The sequence below is a fragment of the Nycticebus coucang genome, chromosome 8, assembly GCF_027406575.1.
Source record: "Nycticebus coucang isolate mNycCou1 chromosome 8, mNycCou1.pri, whole genome shotgun sequence".
In the NCBI taxonomy this organism is placed as follows: domain Eukaryota; kingdom Metazoa; phylum Chordata; class Mammalia; order Primates; family Lorisidae; genus Nycticebus; species Nycticebus coucang.
In genome coordinates this window covers 134636807-134655392 of record NC_069787.1, presented here as the reverse complement: position 1 = coordinate 134655392, position 18586 = coordinate 134636807, and the positions used below count along the sequence as shown (strand labels likewise).

Below are 18586 nucleotides of genomic sequence, written 5' to 3'. Positions count from 1 at the left end.
ATAGTCAGATCCATAAATAGGAGGGGTAGGTTGGCCTCTGTGCCTTTAATGAGATGACATTTTCTCAGTGATCCTGACATTTAATCCTTGGTAGATGACCCAGCTCAAATGTCTCTATGTATTCACAGGTGATTACTTAACCCTTATGTTTGGAGTGGGTTATCTAAACTGGCAGAGAGGAGAGAGTAGATGTGTTTAATTTCTCATCTTCCTCTCCCAACATCACCAATCTGAAGTGGGAAACAAAACTGTTGTTGCCTTCAAAAGCCCTGGAGGGTATGTGGTTCAGCTCTGAGAAGGGAGCAGCAGTAGCAGGTTCCTTTACGAGTGTGAGAGTTGGACCTTGGCGTGACATCACCCAACTGGGACAATGCACTCAGCATGAACTGTTTGGCATCACCTCCCTGTCCCTCCTCCAAACCCCCCATCCCCAGGTCCTCACAGGTCCACCTTCCCTTTATCCCTTGACCTTTCCATTCCCCTTGCCTGGAATGTTTCCCTTGACTTCCACTTGGCAAATCAGGCTCATCTTTCCTTTCTTAAAATTAATTGAGTAATTTTTATTTTTTAATTTTAGATTAATATGAGGGTTCAAATGATGAGGTTACTTAGTTTGCCTTTGTTAGGTCAAGTCCAGGTTATATTTGAGCCCCTCGCCCAGGGTTGTGCTTTAGACCCTTCCACGGTGCACGTTAGGTGAGAACTCACCGCTCACCCTCCCTCCTCTCCCCTCCCCTTCCCCTTCTCCTCCCATCCCCCTCCTCCCTTCCCCCCACTTGAATTTAATTTTGAGTACATTAGATTCTTGCTTCTCCATTCTTGTGATGCTTTACTAAGAAGAATGTGTTTCAACTCCATCCAGGTTAATACAAAAGATGTAAAAATCTCTGTCTTTTCTTTTTCTTTTTTTTTTTTGAGACAGTCTCACTATGTCACGCTCTGTAGAGTGCTGTGGCATCACAGCCCACAGCAACCTCAAACTCTTAGGTTTAAGCAATTCTCTTGCCTCAGCCTCTCAAGCAGCTGGGATACACGTACCTGCCACAACTCTTTGTCATACAGCATGGAAATGTGAATATATTGGCCATAATCCTTGAGATGAAGTTTCCATGCAAGGTTCCGAGGCACTGGACTAGGTGCTGGGGAGTGCGGGAGCAAATCCAGGCCTATTTTTTGTTGCACTTGTCATTATTGTTTAGCTGTCCTGGGCTGGGTTTGAACCTGCCAACCTTGGTGTATGTGGCTGGTGCTGAGCCAAATCTCTGTCTTTTTAATGACTGAATAGTGTTCCATGGTATACGTGTACCGCAGCTTGTTAATCCATTCATGAGTTGATGGGCAGGTACATACTCATCTTTCAAGATTTCTCCATGAGATATTCCTTGCCCCCAGCCTGGGTAGGCCCCACACTCTCCCTGTCATGATTCACTGCCTACGAAAAGAGGTAGCATTTCAGCAGGGAGGCTCGCCACTGGGGGATTGTGAGCTGTATAAGGCTGAGCATTACTTTCTTAGTTATTATTCTTGGGTTGCATAATACTTGAGACATCAGAAAGAGTATTTGTAACATATGCTCAAATAACGGAGTAAAAACTAAGATGAACACCTGCGAACGCACCACCTAAGAAGGGGCACCCAGCTGAATCACCCCATCTCCCCGTGTACATGTCCGTGTGAACAAATGATGTAGTATATAAGAGAGGGGAGCACCCAGGAGCTCACCCCTAACTTAGAGAGTGGGGCTCCACAGAATCACCCCATCTCCCCGTGTACATGTCTGTGTGAATGAATGATGTAGTATACAAGTGAGGGGAGCACCCAGGAGCTCACCCCTAACTTAGAGAGCGGGGCTCCATGAAATCACCCCATCTCCCCGTGTACATGTCCACGTGAATGAATGATGTCGTATACAAGTGAGGGGAGCACCCAGGAGCTCACCCCTAACGTAGAGAGTGGGGCTCCATGGAATCACCCCATCTCCCTGTGTACATATCCATGTGAATGAATGATGTCGTATACAAGTGAGGGGAGCACCCAGGAGCTCACCCCTAACGTAGAGAGTGGGGCTCCATGGAATCACACCATCTCCCCGTGTACATGTCCACGTGAATGAATGATGTCATATACAAGTGAGGGGAGCACCCAGGAGTTCACCCCTAACGTAGAGAGTGGGGCTCCACGGAATCACCCCATCTCCCCGTGTACATGTCCGTGTGAATGAACGATGTGGTATACAAGTGAGGGGAGCACCCAGGAGCTCACCCCTAACATAGAGAGTGGGGCTCCATGGAATCAACCCATCTCCCCGTGTACATGTCCACGTGAATGAACGATGTAGTATACAAGTGAGGGGAGCACCCAGGAGCTCACCCCTAACTTAGAGTTCACCCCATCTCCCCGTGTACATTTCCCCATCTTGGTCCCCTACCTCTCACCAGAGGTTGACCCTCGTCTAAACTTTCATTTTATCATTCCTCTGCTTTGAAAAGGTTTGATTGCGTAGATGTCTGTTACCAAGCAAGGCATTATTTGGCTTTGCTCATTTTTTGAGTTAAAAAAAAAAAATCTTGTTGGTCTTGCTTGTTTTCATGCAGGATTTTGTTTCTCAGACTAGTTCATGTTCATTTTCAATGTGGTGTAATATTTCACTCTGTGACTGTACTACAGTTTGTTTTCTTGTGGATGGGCCTTTGGGTTTGCAGTTTTTTCATATCAGCAATGTAGGTGACAACAGTCTCAAACATGTCCTCCAGCATGTATACCCAGGAGTTTCTCTAAAGAGTCTGCTTAGGAGTGGGACAGCTGTGTTGGGAGTAAAGCTCAAGATAGTACAGTAACATCGTCTTCAAGTAATTCCTGCCAGGTCACACACACCAGGAGCGTGCAAAATGCATTCACATCACTTGGTGGTATTCTATTTGGCAATGTATATAAAATAATGATATAAAATACTATCTCAGTATAGGTTTAATGATGTCTTCTTCATAGCTAAAGGGATTGAATTTCTTTTGTGCTTCCTACTTAGTGAAATCTTGTTCCTTAAGTAGAGTTTTTGTTTAGTCTTATTTACTTTTAAAGTTCTTTTAGTCTTCTGGATACTAATCCTTGGTTAATTATATATTTTTCTAATATTTTTTCCTAGTTCTTTTACTCTTCTGGATACTAATCCTTGGTTAATTATATATTTTTCTAATATTTTTTCCTAGTCCACAGCTAGTGTTTCTTTCCTTAAGCTATCTTTAAATGAACAGAATATTGGTCTGTTTTTATCAGTCTTAGTTTTTATGGCTGGTAATTTATAGGTCTTGTTTGAGATTGTTTTACATTTATGTTTTAAGTTCTTCTCTTGGTACCTAACCTAGGTTTATAATCATAGTATGTTTTGGTTGGAAAAAAAAGTGAATTGATGAACATTATGGACAGAGGGGTAATTAAAATATTTATCTCACTTGCCAAGCACATGTGTTTTTAAATTACCAGATTAAACTCTGCATATTGGAGCAAGAAGACCAGTTGATACCTGAAATGCTCTTCCTGTGCTGGTTGTGGCCAGCACCACGGGGGGTTGGTCCCCTGTCCTCATCCCCTCTCATGTCTGGGCCTGGCCAGCACGATGCCCAGATCCTGAGCCGTTTGTGAGCATGGGGCAGGTCAGGAGTGTGGGGGATGACATTCTTGGAGTGGCTCTCAGCAAATGACTGATGGGAATTGGTAGATGAAGCCCCTGGATCCCTCACCCTGGCTGAGTTGATCTATGCTGTTTCTTGGAGTTCCCTTTTGGTGACCTCTGGCTCTTCTCTATCTTTCCTTCTACTTGAGGGCAAGGGCCCATATTTCCTGGGGCTCCCTCTGAAATAAACTACCTGCTACCATACCCTTACCTCAAGGCGTACTAATGCAATTAAAAGTGTTTGGATGTCAATTTTTGACTCAGGCACTTGAATGGTTGTGATGTAGGATTGGATAAATTATCTTTAAGGAAGACCCCAAATTATTCTCACTGTTAACCCATAATTGGGCAGCTATTACTGGCTGGAGTGCAGATAGAGAAGGTGGGTTAGGGGTGAAGTGTGTGAGCTCTGGAGCTGGACCATCGGGTTTGAATCATGGCTTCTTCCATCACCTACTAACTTCCTGAATGTCACTGCCTCAGTCTCCTTACCTGTCAAGTGGAGATGATGGTGATGTCTACCTCACGGGCCATCGTGAAGAGCAAAGGAGTTAGTGTGAGGAAAGCGCCTAAACCAAGGCATACAGTAAATATGGCTCACAGTAAATGCTTGATCTTGCCAGAGAGTCATCACTTTTTGGACTTCTGGCTGCGATCTAGTGCACACACCTCACTGTGTCCTGTGACTTCTTTGAGTAAATATCACACCCCCTGATACATTTTAGGAGAATGAGATTATTATGCATTTCTCGTTTCTCAACATATGACATTGCAGTTAAGCACTGCTAAATTTTTAGGAAGTCTGGTCTAACCATTCAAAAGGTTTTCAATTGTTTTTATAAAAATGCTGTAATCTCACAAGTGTTGAACCCTACTCTGAGAGTATAACAGATCCCCATTGGTGCCTTGGGAGAAGGAAAAACGCCAAATGCAGATGGATTTGTCTGCGAGCTTGTACTTTTCATTTTCCTTTAAGATTACCTTGATCCTTATTTGCTGGACGTTGCAGGCTGACAAGAGGGAGGTATATATAGAAGGGTTTTGTCCCCAGGAATAAAATTCTAGGGAGTTTGATTTTGTTTCATGTAATTTAAATCTTGTGGTTATCAACCAAGGGAGCCTCTCTGAGTGTTGTGCTGACTAATCTGTGATTTACTTCCAGTGGACGTGAAGTGAGTGTCCTAAGCCTTTCTTTCTCTTCTTTGTTACGACGGCAAAGAAGTTAGTATTTTGAACAGTATGACTTTTTATAGACAGACTAGGCTTTGTCAGAGGCCCAGTTTAGTAGATCAATTCTAGTTACCCAAGGTATTCACCTTGAATTTGAAAGTATTTGAGACACAGCTTAATTTAATACCAAGTGAACCGGATCTGAAGCCAGAAGATCTGACATTGTCTAGGCCTTAATTAGGTTTGTAACATTGGGACTGTCACTTTAACATTATAAGCTTTGGTTTCCTCATCTGGGAGATAGGGAAAATAATGAAATCTACTTTACAGAGTTGTGTAAATGGTAAAGTGAAATGTAAAACTAATTGGTTCTTAAGGAGATTTTACGTTACTCATGGGACTTCTAAATTATTCTAAAATACTTTTGCTATAACAAAATAACTATACATTTTTCCCCTTATCTTGTCTGTGATTCCAGAAAGAAAATTATCTTTAAAAATATTTTTACTAATGAAAAATAAAATAATTTTATTATGTAATTCAAATTCAAGTATTTTCAATTGATTTGGGCTCTTTCGTCAAAACATAGAAGTTAACTGAGAATAAAGAATTTCTGAAAATTCTTAACATTTCTAATCCACAATGATATTTGTTTTTAATGTTATATATTTGCCCAAGTCAGTCTAACACATGTCAGGCCCCAATTTCTCATTAATGTTAGTCACGGAAAAGGAGTTGAGAGAATGTGTGTGTGTGACAACATGGTCTCAATATTAAAAGAGAAAACTGTGATTTCAGCAATACTATTTCCTAATCTAAGTCACATCAAAGAAACTGACATCTAGAAAATCCACTTAGCCAGAATTTCCTTTTTTTCATCTCAGAGGCAGAACCAATTGCAAAATATGAGCACAATGCAATATTTCTTCCTCAGCTATGTAAACAAAGACGTGCCTACAGATAAGGGGATATGGGTCTTCTTACCATGTTCAGGAATAGACAGCTGTAGTCTGTTCCTTATGTCAACATATTGCAAAAGATAATTGGAATTCCAGCAAGCGCCCATGTTATTAACAGCGCAGTTGATGCCATTATAATCTTGTAAACATCCAGACAAAAACAGCCAGATACGGTGAAGAATGATTGAGTGTTGTAACCCACCGTAGGGCTTAATAATGTTGCCGTTTTAGTCCATTATTGGAATATTGTATTTGCTTGGATTAATGTTTATAATGGCGCTTTACTGCTATTGTCTACTTGTTTTCTTCCTGATTTATGTGGTTAGCAGAAGGAATGCACTTTACATTGAATTTTTTTAGGAAATGCAGTTCAGCAAAAGCACAAGTCCTTCTGAATAAAGTTTGAATTAAGAAATTAAAGGTACAAAAGACAATGGTATGGGCTGTAATCATCTATCGCAAGAAAATATGTATTTTAAAAGGAAATATGGACTCACAGGAAGATAAATAGACACGTAATCCAGAGGCCAGTTGCTGGCAGAATTTCTTAGTTTGATGTGACGCTCTCTTTGACAGTTCTCCTAAGGTAGGTTATTTTGGAGAAAACATATGTTTCCATTTTCTCTCTCTCTGCTTCCCTCTGAGTCCCCAGGCTCCACTAGGGTCACAGAAACATTAAGGCTTTTGTCACTGTGATTAATAGCTCTTAAGATCATCTTTAATTCACTCGCTAATGACTGAGGGTCTTTCTGCTCTCCACGTAATCGGGTGATGTATGAGCCGATTGTACACCTTGTGGCAGAGGTGAAAATCATTCAGGCAATGCAAATATTGTCACGGGAACAAATGTTTTCCCTGTTAATAAAAATTAATGAATTCTACCCAGGAGCTAGTTAAGGAAGCTGGCAAAGGAGATCCAAACACAAATAACTTCTTACTCCTAAGAATTACTTAATCGCACTTACATATCCAGAAAAGACGCAGAAAAGGACCATCTTGCCGCACACCTCCATGTTTCCACGTGAGATGACACAGTGAGAGGCTCACGTAGTCATGGAGACTTGTCTTGTTCCTAAATTAATTTTTTAAGGTTCTTGAAATCATGCAATTTGGCATCGTACTTGCTTTAACCTTAGCTAAACTACCGGCTTCTGTCCTGTACGAGTCTAACGAACGCATTCCTCTGGTCACAGCCTAGTTAAGGCCAAGAATTACAGTGGTCAGGTTTATAACTATAAAATGATGTAATGAAGTTTAAATTTGAAAAACTCCTTGCAACACATCATAAAAGATGGATGAAACAGACTGGAGATTAATAAGTGGCTCAAATAATTTTGAGAGGAAAAACAAGAAGAACACGTTTGTTAACTCTATTGTTGTATTTATTGAAGTCTTTAAAAATAAAAACATCTCTCTTAAAAATATTCCTCACATCATTAAAGCTCGTTTTGTAAGATAACAAATGCACAATGTGGGGCGAAATGGTGCCTGCTCTTTACAGGGAGAAACTTGCTACGGAGCTAAATCTGTTGTCTTTTGTTACGTTTTGATAGACCATGATTCTTTCTTCTAATGGCCAAAATCCATTGTCTCCATGGAATAAATATTTCTGAAATAGCTCCCAGTGCTCCCTATCATTTACATCTTAGAACAAGAAAACAGTAAACTTTTAAGACATTATTTTACCTCACCACAGTGCTTATCTACAAAGGAACATATTACTGAGGGGGGAAAAAGCTTGACTTGGTACTATTATTTCTGGTGAGCACCCAAGGAGAGAAGCTAATTTGTTTTTCATCAATGCCAAGGACAAATTAAAACAAAAAACCTAACTGAATCATGCATTTATAGTGCTTGCTTCTAAAGAGTGCTTATTTTCTGCAGAACATTCAAATAAAAATATTGACGATTTGACTGGATGTATTGTACATATCTCAGAATCTATTTTTATAATTTTATAATTTATCGATTTGTTCAATTATTGAAGGACATATGATTAAATAACTAAAGTATACAAATATTAAAGGAAATGAGTTGAGTTTTGACAATGGAGAATAGATATGATTCAAGAGATTATTTTTGTTACTCCCTGTCATTAGGAATAAACCCATTTTTTTTTCCCCAGATGAATTTAGATATTAGCTCTCCTATGTTCAACTTAGAAGTAGGATTTTTCTCTAGGTTGTTGCTTCCTCAGATATGGGTCTTGGATCTGCTACGATTCAGTCACCCCACAGTCACGTAAACCTCTGGCACAGGTGCTACCTATTTGCATTTTTAGCCTAGACCCCCCCCCCCCCGCCCCCGGTTCTGATATAAAGGTTAAAAATGCCTCTTCTCAATGCTATTTGAAGAAATTTCACTGTGACAGCATCGGCTATAATATATAGATTAGTTTTTTTTCCATTCACATAAAATGAATTTTCCACTGTTGAGTTTCACTGTTTCTATAAACTTTTATATCTCACCCTGATTCCGAAAGAAAAATCTTGCGTTTACACAGCTTCAGTACATACCTGGCTGGTGAAGGGCCCGGGCAAGTGCAGACAGCAAGGAAATCAAATATGCGCTTTCTGCCTAGAGAAGTTCTAATCACACAGCAAACAGTGAGAATTTACACGGCGCTTTATTTAATTAAGCCTGAGAACCACTATTTAGTTGCAGCTGGAGCAGACTCTTGGCACAGAATAGAACAATTCAGTTTAGCCTTTCACCTATCCCCTTTTAACTGCTCTTATAAGAATGTGTGCTGCTTTAAAAAGGTGCTGCCTATCTCTAAGCATTGTTTGAGGTCTTTGATATAAGGTCACCTCGCTGTGCACACATTTTAAAGTTCAATTGTGAGGAAAATGGACAAAACAGACATCTAACCTAATAGGACATTTTATGATCTATCAGGTTGAAATGATTTATCCTTATGATGAACTTTCATATCTTAAAGTTTTTTCTTTAATGAAGGCTCTGTGTGTATGTGAGAGAGAGAGACTTTAATATCTGTTTTACTATTTCAAAGACCTTTTCTCCTCTCCACACCTCTTTCTGGTTGAATATTCTATTTTTTTGTTTGTTCTGTTTTGTTAAGCAGGCCGGGGCCAACCTGCCACCCTTGGAGCACAGGGCTGGTGCTCTAACCACCAAGCTACAGGTGCCCAGCTATATTGAGTATTCTTAAAAAATGTTTTGAGATCAGCTGAGGTTAAATAAAGTAATGAAAGCAAAGGAATGACAATGGTATTATCTCCTTTCTTCATGCTAGAATGGAAGAATGAAAAAGAATCCACACTGGGTGTCAAAACTGTAGGGCCCCAACCTATATTCGCCTTGCAGATAAACATCGTTTTCCCACAGAGTGGGAAAAGAAAATTGGAAAGCCCCACACTCAAAGTCCAAATTTGTGACTTCCCTTGAGGTATCAGATTATCTGGCTTTCTACATGGTGACAGTCAATTAGGGCCGAGTAGCAGCTTTCTCCTGGACACCAAGAGTGGCCCTGGGAGCCCCCCACTGGCGCTGTCTCTGTTGTCTGGCCCCTGTGTGCCTGGTGGGCGCCACCCTGCAGCTATTTCTATGTGTCATTGCTGAGCTGATTGGTGCTGATGAACAGGTTGCTCCAAAGAGGATGATCTGAAAATCTCAGAACCATATATGTTTGGCTTTAGGATTTTATGGCAGACCAGTCTACCTAATTGTGTTTACCTTGGCAAATAATTGAAATCAGTTTGTGCAATTTTGAGTCTAATAACAAAGTAGGTAAATCAGGTCCTCTGGGAGTTGCAAATTAGGGAAGTTAACTTAAGTTTGAGATATGGCTTTTTTAATTTTTTTATTTTCATGTGTTACCATTCCATTGGCAACAGATAGAGAGCCCTTGATTTCTTTTGTGTGGACTTTATGAGTCCTTGTAATTCTGGAAGACACTGGTTTTGATACTGTTCTCCTAGCAACTGTGGGAATACCAATTCCAGAAACAATTATCAGGACACCCCTGCCAGGCAGCCCAGCCATGTAGTGATGGCAGAATTGTTCCATCTTCTCTGCTGTGCTCCCAGTTTCCAAGACTGTCAGGCCCCTGTGCTCCCCTCCTACCCACCACTTGAAGAAATCCCACATTCAGATCCCCTCACCGGCTGGTGACTTTGGGCTTGCCCAGCTCTGCTGTGAGCTCTTTGGCGTGGTCCAAGCTGGCGTTTTTCAGAGGAAAAATCTTATCTTTTAATTAGCAAACAGGATGGCTCAGACATGTCTTTATAGGACATTTGCTGGACTTGATCTGACTCATTTCCCTTTGTATATAAAGACAGGGCCTGAAACAGACAGAAAGACCAAAAATGTCACGAGAGAGTTGCACCCGAAAATGCGTGAAATGCCACTGGAGCGGAGGCATTTATGCAGAATGACTGGGCGTGCTTTGCTCATTGGGTGTCTAAATAGGCCTTGTGATACCATTTTGGCCTCACTTTGAACTTGGTGTAATAAAGAAGGAAGTGAAAGCAAAGGTAAACTTCAAGTATTGTTTTACTCTAAATGCTTTCAGTAAAGGGTCTTGTTATCTAACGATTGGTACTAGATGGCTGGTATAAATCGTACAGTCTGTTCTTTGCACTCATGGCTACAGGAGGCAAAGGCACAGGAAATCAATTGCAACTAGCGGGTAACAAATGGCCAGTCTTAGGGAAACACAGCAGGCTGGGAGAATAGATTTGTGGGTATAGATTACTAGGAATCAGTGAGGGAGGACGTTTCTCTCCTTATGCAAAATCCAGGGCAATTATACAAAGTAAAGAGACAATTATGGGAGAGGGGACCCTGTTATCTGTTACCACCAAGGAGCCAGAGCTGGAGAGCTACTATTTTTTGTAGGGCCTACAAAAAATATATGAGACTTACAAGAATTACTGGCTCCATGATAGGAATGAAAATGGGAGATCAAAATTAATAAACATTTATCCATAGAGTACCATGTTAGCTACCCAGAGTTGTGTTTGGATTATATTAAATATGGGATGTGGGCACATTTTTGATATAACATAGGATGCAGCTCCCAAACTCACGTAGCTTGGATAGGAAAAAGTCTTAAGATGACTGAAGTGATGAAGGATTGCATTTAAAAGCTATATAACATTTTCTGCCAGAGGCCATCCAGAATATTGGAAATGAGGATTTATTGAGAAACAAATTACCTTTAGCTGGTTCCATGAATGGGGTGAACTTACTGTTTAAAGTAGGACCTTACCAGGCTGGGCATCCACGAACTTTCTACTTCTAACTTCTCTGAACTCAAGCCATTCTTCATCATTTTTCCAAGTTTATTTTTCTCTGTGCACTTAAGTGCCCTTCTGAAATCTCCAAAGTATAAGAAGCCAAGCTTTATCTTTGAACGTTGGGCTGCCAGAGAGACAGTAGGATGCCCACAATGTGGAGAAGTCCCGATTATGCATTTTTTGCTATTCTGATTGCTTTGTTTTTAAGGAATGTTTATGCACAGTATCTCCAAGCTTCACAGCAATGCACTGGGGGTAGAGAAGTATGGGTCACATGGACCTCACTGGGCAATAACTAGAGAAGTGTGGGTCACATGGACCTCATTGGCCAATAGTTAGAGAAGTGTGGGTCACATGGATCTCATTGGCCAATAACTAGAGAAGTGTGGGTCACATGGACCTCATTGGCCAATAGCTAGAGAAGTGTGGGTCACATGGATCTCATTGGCCAATAACTAGAGAAGTGTGGGTCACATGGACCTCACTGGCCAATAACTAGAGAAGTGTGGGTCACATGGACCTCATTGGCCAATAACTAGAGAAGTGTGGGTCACATGGACCTCACTGGCCAATAACTAGAGAAGTGTGGGTCACATGGACCTCACTGGCCAATAACTAGAGAAGTGTGGGTCACATGGACCTCACTGGCCAATAACTAGAGAAGTGTGGGTCACATGGACCTCACTGGCCAATAACTAGAGAAGTGTGGGTCACATGGACCTCACTGGCCAATAACTAGAGAAGTGTGGGTCACATGGACCTCATTGGCCAATAACTAGAGAAGTGTGGGTCACATGGACCTCACTGGGCAATAGTGACACAGGGTAAGTTGTGCAGCTGTGGTGTGTGGAAGGGCCAGAAGTCACGTCTCCTGATGACTCATCACTAACACTCCTGCTACATCTGGCTGCTGAACACCTGTGGTTAGGACATTTACAGAGCTTTGGTCTCAAGATATTTTCTACTTATTAATTTTACATATTTTTGTCTGGTAGAAAACTTGTTTATCCATCCACGCAGCATTCAGACAACAAATATATGTTGAACACACGTTGCCTGTCAGCGCCCACCTGAGCCTCTCTGCGTGAGTGGTGAAGAACAGGGTGGGTGGACATGTCCTTCCTGAGGGAGCTTCATCTGAGGCTGTAGCCTCCGTCCTGACTGCATCTGAGTTGATGCCATCTATTATTTATGCTGCAAAATTATCTTGGTTTTAAAAAGTGCATCTCCTTGACACTAAGACAGACAGACACACATGATGGCTTGATAGCAAGCTTGATTGAATTGTCCAGCAGTTTGGGGGTCTGACAGCTGGAATCACAGGGAAAGCTTATGCACAGGTCATCTGATCGATATCTGGGGTTCCTTTCTAACTGTTATCCAAGTCATTTCTGGCAGAGGTGCTCCAAGTCACAGAATTTCACACTTGCCACAGAGACTTTAGAGTTGACTGTGGCGTCTTCATGTTAAAGATTGAGATACCTTTTAGATGTCCTTACCTGAGATTACTTACACTCAGCTTGTAGTTCTATGACTCCGCCCTCATAACACTTGCTTTTATTTTTGGTTTTGTTGTATGGAATTCAAGTGTTTGGCTCCTTCTTCAGACGACAGCTTCTTGAGGGTGGCTCCTTTTGTGTTTGCTGTACCTTCCATTCTCCCAGTGCCCAGCGTCAGACTTCTGGGTGGGGCAGGTGACAACTCACACCCCGGGCTTTGGCCTTGGATTCCAATGCAAAAAATCTCTCATTGTTTTAGTTTGGTCTGAAAAAGCAGATAACAGTCTTTAAAGTTTTGTTTGTAAGAAATTGAGATAAAAAATATTTTGCAAGTGGAACTAAAGCACAATATGGCTATGGCCATTTCACTTGCATGCTCGTCTCCGACCCATTTTAAGATTTGTGTATTAGTTTTATTAATAAGATTTGTGTATTTTTATTAATAAGATTGATTAGTTTTATTAATAAGATTTTTGTATTTTTATTAATGAGATTTGTGTATTAGTTTTATTAATAGATTTGTGTATTAGTTTTATTAATAAGATTTGTGTATTAGTTTTATTAATAAGATTTGTGTATTATTTTTATTAATAAGGTCTGTGTATTAGTTTTATTAATAAGATTTGCGTATTACTTTGCCAAGGCCATCTTAACGAAATGCCACAGACTGAGGAGCTTAAATTGCAGAAATTTAAGTTGTCACAGTTCTGGAGCCAGAAGTCCCCGACTGAGATTTCAGCAGGGCTGGTTTCCTCCCTGGCTCCTGTCCCTGACTGACAGGCGGCCTTCCTGCCGTGTGCTCCACGGTCCTCCCTCCGCACCTGTGCTTTGACGGTTCCAGTCCCCTCTTTGCACCCAGACGCCCGGCATGTTGGATCAGGGCTTACCTCTCTGACTTCATTTTAGCTTAACAGCCACCTCAAACACTCTCCGAGTATCATCACATTCTGCAGTGCTGAGGGTCAATGTGTGACCCTTCAATGTGTGAATTCTGGGGTGACCAGCTTGTAACAATCTGACTCACCTCTTCATTGATTTCTTTCTCTCTTCAGTTGCCACTTCAGTTACCTTTTAAATACACATATTTCTCCCTGTGAAGCAGTTGTAATGGTCACCCATACTGTGGTCATACATAAGGAAAATGGGAAATTGTAGCTAAAGGTATTTAACTGTAATTTAGTATTATCCGAGTCCTTACAAAACTTCACAAAATATTTACAAAATATTCTCCATGTGTTGGCACCTCTTTGTAAACTTTTGTAATGAATATTTTATAAATAAAGGTACGTTTAGCTACAGTTTCCCATTTTCCGTATGTATGGTGGCTGTGGGGGCCACCTTCGGGATACCCTGTATGGTAACATCCCCAGACTCCTTTCTGTGATGAGATGCTTTTTACTTTAACAAATATTCTCTCTGGCTATTGCATCTCCTCTGTGAGACCTTGCTGTAAGTAATCAGAACGAGATCTCATTTATACCTGAGTCCAGATTTCTATTAACTTAACCACGGCTGCCTTACTACAGGCCTTTGGCCGGACCAAGTTTGTCTTTCTTTTAATTTCCAAATTGACAAGGGAAAGCTCTATTATTGTTTATAGTCAGTAAGAACAGCAAACTTTTTTTTGAATAGCTGAAGAGATTTCTTTTTATTTAAATTTAGACCAAGAATTAATCTGTGTGAAAATATACGTCATCCAGAGTACATGTGCAGCCTCTTTCTTTGACATAATTATATTCCCAGACCGACCTGCATGAAGTGCAAGTCTTTTATCTCTGCCAAATACTGGCTGTTACGCTACAGTAAGGGCTAAAAATCACACCTGAGAGAGAAAACAGACACTAGCAGTGCTCTGTGACTTTGCATGATAATAGATACATTTAAACATAACTTTATTTTGAAAAAGAGAAGCAGAAAAGTGTGAAAGTTTATGTATTAGCATTTCTGTGACATCTGAGGAAATGTGAATACTAATAAAATAATCATAAAGTTAGAAGAGGCTCAAAAGAAGAGTTCACACCTGAGAGCTGCTGGGTGTACTTGCTTGTTATTTTATTTATTTATTTTTTTCAGGTTAATGTGAGGGTGCAAACAACTAGGTTATGTTTGCATTTGTTAGGTAGAGCCCCTCTTTTTTTTTTGCAGTTTTTGGCCGGGGCTGGGTTTGAACCCGCCACCTCTGGCATATGGGGTCGGCGCCCTACTCCTTTGAGCCACAGACGCCGCCCCAGTAGAGCCCCTCTTGTAGTTGCATTGTGCACTGAAGAGGTGTGGTGTGAGCCCTTACACTGTGCCCCTTAGATGGGAGCTCCCCAGCCCCCTCAGACCCTCTCCTCCCCGTTTGAAGTGAGTTGAGTTTTTCTCATTGTGGGTATGTATCAGATAGTCTACTGGCTGCATATTAGTATTGAGGACATTGGATTCTTGCTTTTCCATTCTTGTGATACTGTACTAAGAGGAATGTGCTTCAACTCCATCCAGTTAATACAAAACATGTAAAGTCTCCATCCTTTTTATGGCTCAATAGTATTCCATGGTGTACATATACCATAGTTTTTTAATCTATTGCTAAGTTGATGGGCATTTAGGTTGTTTCCATATCTTGGCAATTATAAATTGAGCTGCAATAAATAATGTAGTGCAAATGTCCTCATGATAAAATGATTTTTTTTCTTCTGGATAAATGCCTAGTAGTGGGATTGCAGAATCAAATGGAAGGTCTATTTTGAGTTCTTTGAGGATTCTCCATACTTCTTTCCAAAGAGGTTGTATTAATTTGCAGTCCCACTAGCAGTGTGAAAGTGTTCCCTTCTCTCCACATCCATGCCAGCATCTGCAGCTTTGAGACTTTGGGATGTGGGCCATTCTCACTGGGGTTAGGTGATATCTCAGAGTGGTTTTGATTCACATTCCTCTGATGATTAGGGACGATGAGCATTTTTTTCATATGTTTGTGAGCCATTCATCTGTCTTCCTGAGAAGGTTCTGTTCATGTCTCTCGCCCAGTGATAGGTAGGGGATTGTTTGCTATTGTTTTGTTGATTAATTTGAGTTCCCTGTAGATTCTAGTTATCAAACCTTTGTCAGATTCATACCCTGCAAATATCTTTTCCCATTCTGAAGGTTGTCTATTTACTTTGTTTTGTCCTAAGCTGTGCAGAAGCTTTTCAACTTAAGTCCCATTTGTTTATTTTTGTTGTTGTTGTGAGGGCTGCTAAAGTCTTTTTCATAAGATCTTTCTCCAGGCTGACATCATCAAGAGATTTTTCCATGCTTTCTTCTAGGATTTTTATCATTTCATGTCTTAGATTGAAATCTTTTATCTATCTTGAGTCAATTTTTTTAAATGGTGAATATACTGCTTATTATTGGAAAAAATGGGAGAAAACATAGGCTCTGTATACACGGTCTGTGGTTTTCAATGCTCTCATCTGTACCTTGGGGGCTGATTAATTTCTATCTAATAGGGCCATGAAGATTTAATTTATATACACGCAGTATCTGGCACATAAAATGCGGGTCTCTTCCTTCTACCTTCTCCGCTAGCCTACGTGGACGGCTACCTGACCTCAGGACTTCACAATTTCAGTTTGGAAGAAGGATTCTCAAGACCATCGCATAATCTCTGTTCCACGTGCAGCTCAATTAATCTCGTATTAACTGTAATTACTCTTCTAACCCTTTTACTTCAGTAATTACTAAATTTGTGACTGCTATAAACTGCTTCTCATATGTTTCATGCTATCAGTGCAGAAAACTATTCATTGACTTCAAATCAGATGGATTTCGAAAGGTGAAAAACACTTTTCGGGTTGAGCAAACTAAGGAGGATGGAGGGGGAACATTAATTTGCCACCATGTTGGGAAGCTCAGGCATCTCCTATGAACTCAGTGACGCCGTGTTCCAGTCTCCCTGTGACACGCCCGGGCTTCCCTGTCTAGCTGTCCACCATCCTGATGTTATGCTCAAAGTGTTAGTTTGGGCTGTACCTCCAGACATTAAATGACTGTCACACCGAACTACAACCTGAGGGTCTCCCCGGGGAGCAGGCAGAATTATTGGAAAAATGCTGATGACTTCTTCTTTGTAAGATAATTACAATTTTCTTTTTTTTTTGAGACAGAGTCTCACTTTGTCACCCTCAGTAGAGTGCTGTAATGTCACAGCTCACAGCAACCTTCAACTCTTGGGCTCAAATGATTCTCTTGCCTTAGCCTCTCAGGTAGCTGCGACTACAGGCACTTGTCACAACGCCTGGCTATTTTTAGAGGCGGGATCTTGCTCTGGCTCAGGCTGGTCTTGAACCTGTGAGCTCAGGCAATCCACCCCTGCCTCGGCCTGCCACAGTGCTGGGATTATAGGCGTGAGCCACTGTGCCTGGCCTGTTAATTACAATCTTTTAACTGAAATTTTCATATGACCTTTTAGGAAAATGATCTGTGTTACATGGATGAATCAAACTCAGTGAAAATTCTATTTTTGTGGTAGCAGAACTATTTGGGGGCGGGGGGGATTTTTTTTTTTAACCAAGTAAGCGCTGCCATTTAAAACAGAAAAGTTTTTCTGGATTATTGGTTGTAGATTGCTAAAATTAAAAAAAAAAAGGCAAAGAAACATATCACCATAAGCTTATCTTCAGATATAACCACTGTCAACATTATGGGTGTGCGTGTTTTCATTTTTACCCTCTTTTTAAATCTTATGTTACTACGCAGCCATCAATCTACTATGCTATCTATTTTCAAAAGCTGTTTAGGTTTTTACTCACTGCATTGCAAACATTTTCCCATATTGTAGAATACCATTCCCCTTCATCATATGGCTCCATTGAATTCCACTGTGTTTATTTCCTAAAGCTTTTGTTGTTGAACAGAACAACCTTGCTAAGATTTTTCATTATTATAAATTATGCTGTATACTCAGACTCAGGAAAGTGGTTAAGAGTATGGGCTTTTAAATATGCTCTGTCACTGTTTGACCTAGCAATGTACCTTTTCTAAACCTTCATTTCCTCAGCTGTAAATTGAATATGGTGGTAGGACCTACCTCAAGGGGTTGCCCTAAGATATTGTATGTAAAGTCTTAGGATAGCGCTTGATTTATCATAAACACTCAACAGATGCTACAAATAGTTGCTTCTTTATTATATACATTTCCTTGTACAATCTTATTTCTAGAAATGGAATTTTCTATTTAAAGGTCAGAATATTTTTAAAATTTTTGATTCGTATAACGACTATGGGACCATCTATGGATGAAATTTGAGAGAATACTTACATGTTAAATTTATATCATGTGTACGGGTGACTTGGGTCTGTTCATCATTGCTCTGTTTTCTAGTGAAAAAACATGGAAATGCACGTTTCATCTCTCTTAATTGATAAATTATTCTGGTGCCATTGTAAGAATCTGTGTGGGTCATAAAAAATTGAAAGTGGTTCAAGGTCCTCTGGGTTGGGAGAATTCGTTTTTTATCCTGTAAGCTTATAAATTTTCACTGATTCCAACTGGTTATCTGAGGCACAGGTAGGTGGGCGAGGGGGGTGTCTGCAAATGAACACTCAATTCTCCTCTTTCCCCTCTCTTTAGCTTGGGACATCTGGGTCTGGCTTTTCCTATTGTAGTTAGCTGAATATATGGTATTTGGTGTTTCTGTAGTATGTAACAGAGCCTTTCCTTCAACTGCATCTGAAACTCTTCCAAAGTCTAGAGGAGAAAAAAAAAAAAAACAAAACTAACCCTGAAAGAAATCACTTGTTTGACTGTAATAATCTACAGAGACTGGTTAAAGCATTAAACAAAAAATAAATGAATCAGATAGTTAGAACCAGTATGTCAGGAAAATAGAACATAAAATGCCTCTGGAATCTGTAGGATATTTTCTGGTACAAGGGGGTTTCTGAGTCATGGTTCATTTACAATGTCTGTTTCCTCACTCAGGGAAGGGTTTCTAATAGATTCAAGGAGACTCTAAGCTCTGCAAATGTCTTGCTCAAATAAAGGAAGCTCTGTGAGAGAAGAGATTT

The 18586-nt window shown here is 40.5% G+C and overlaps 1 protein-coding gene across 7 annotated transcripts in view; it reads left to right on the top strand.

Moving 5' to 3' along the window:
- MECOM (MDS1 and EVI1 complex locus) overlaps positions 1 to 18586 on the top strand; it is a 599591-nt gene that overhangs the window by 230636 nt on the left and 350369 nt on the right. The gene's annotated exons all lie outside the window — the stretch shown is intronic.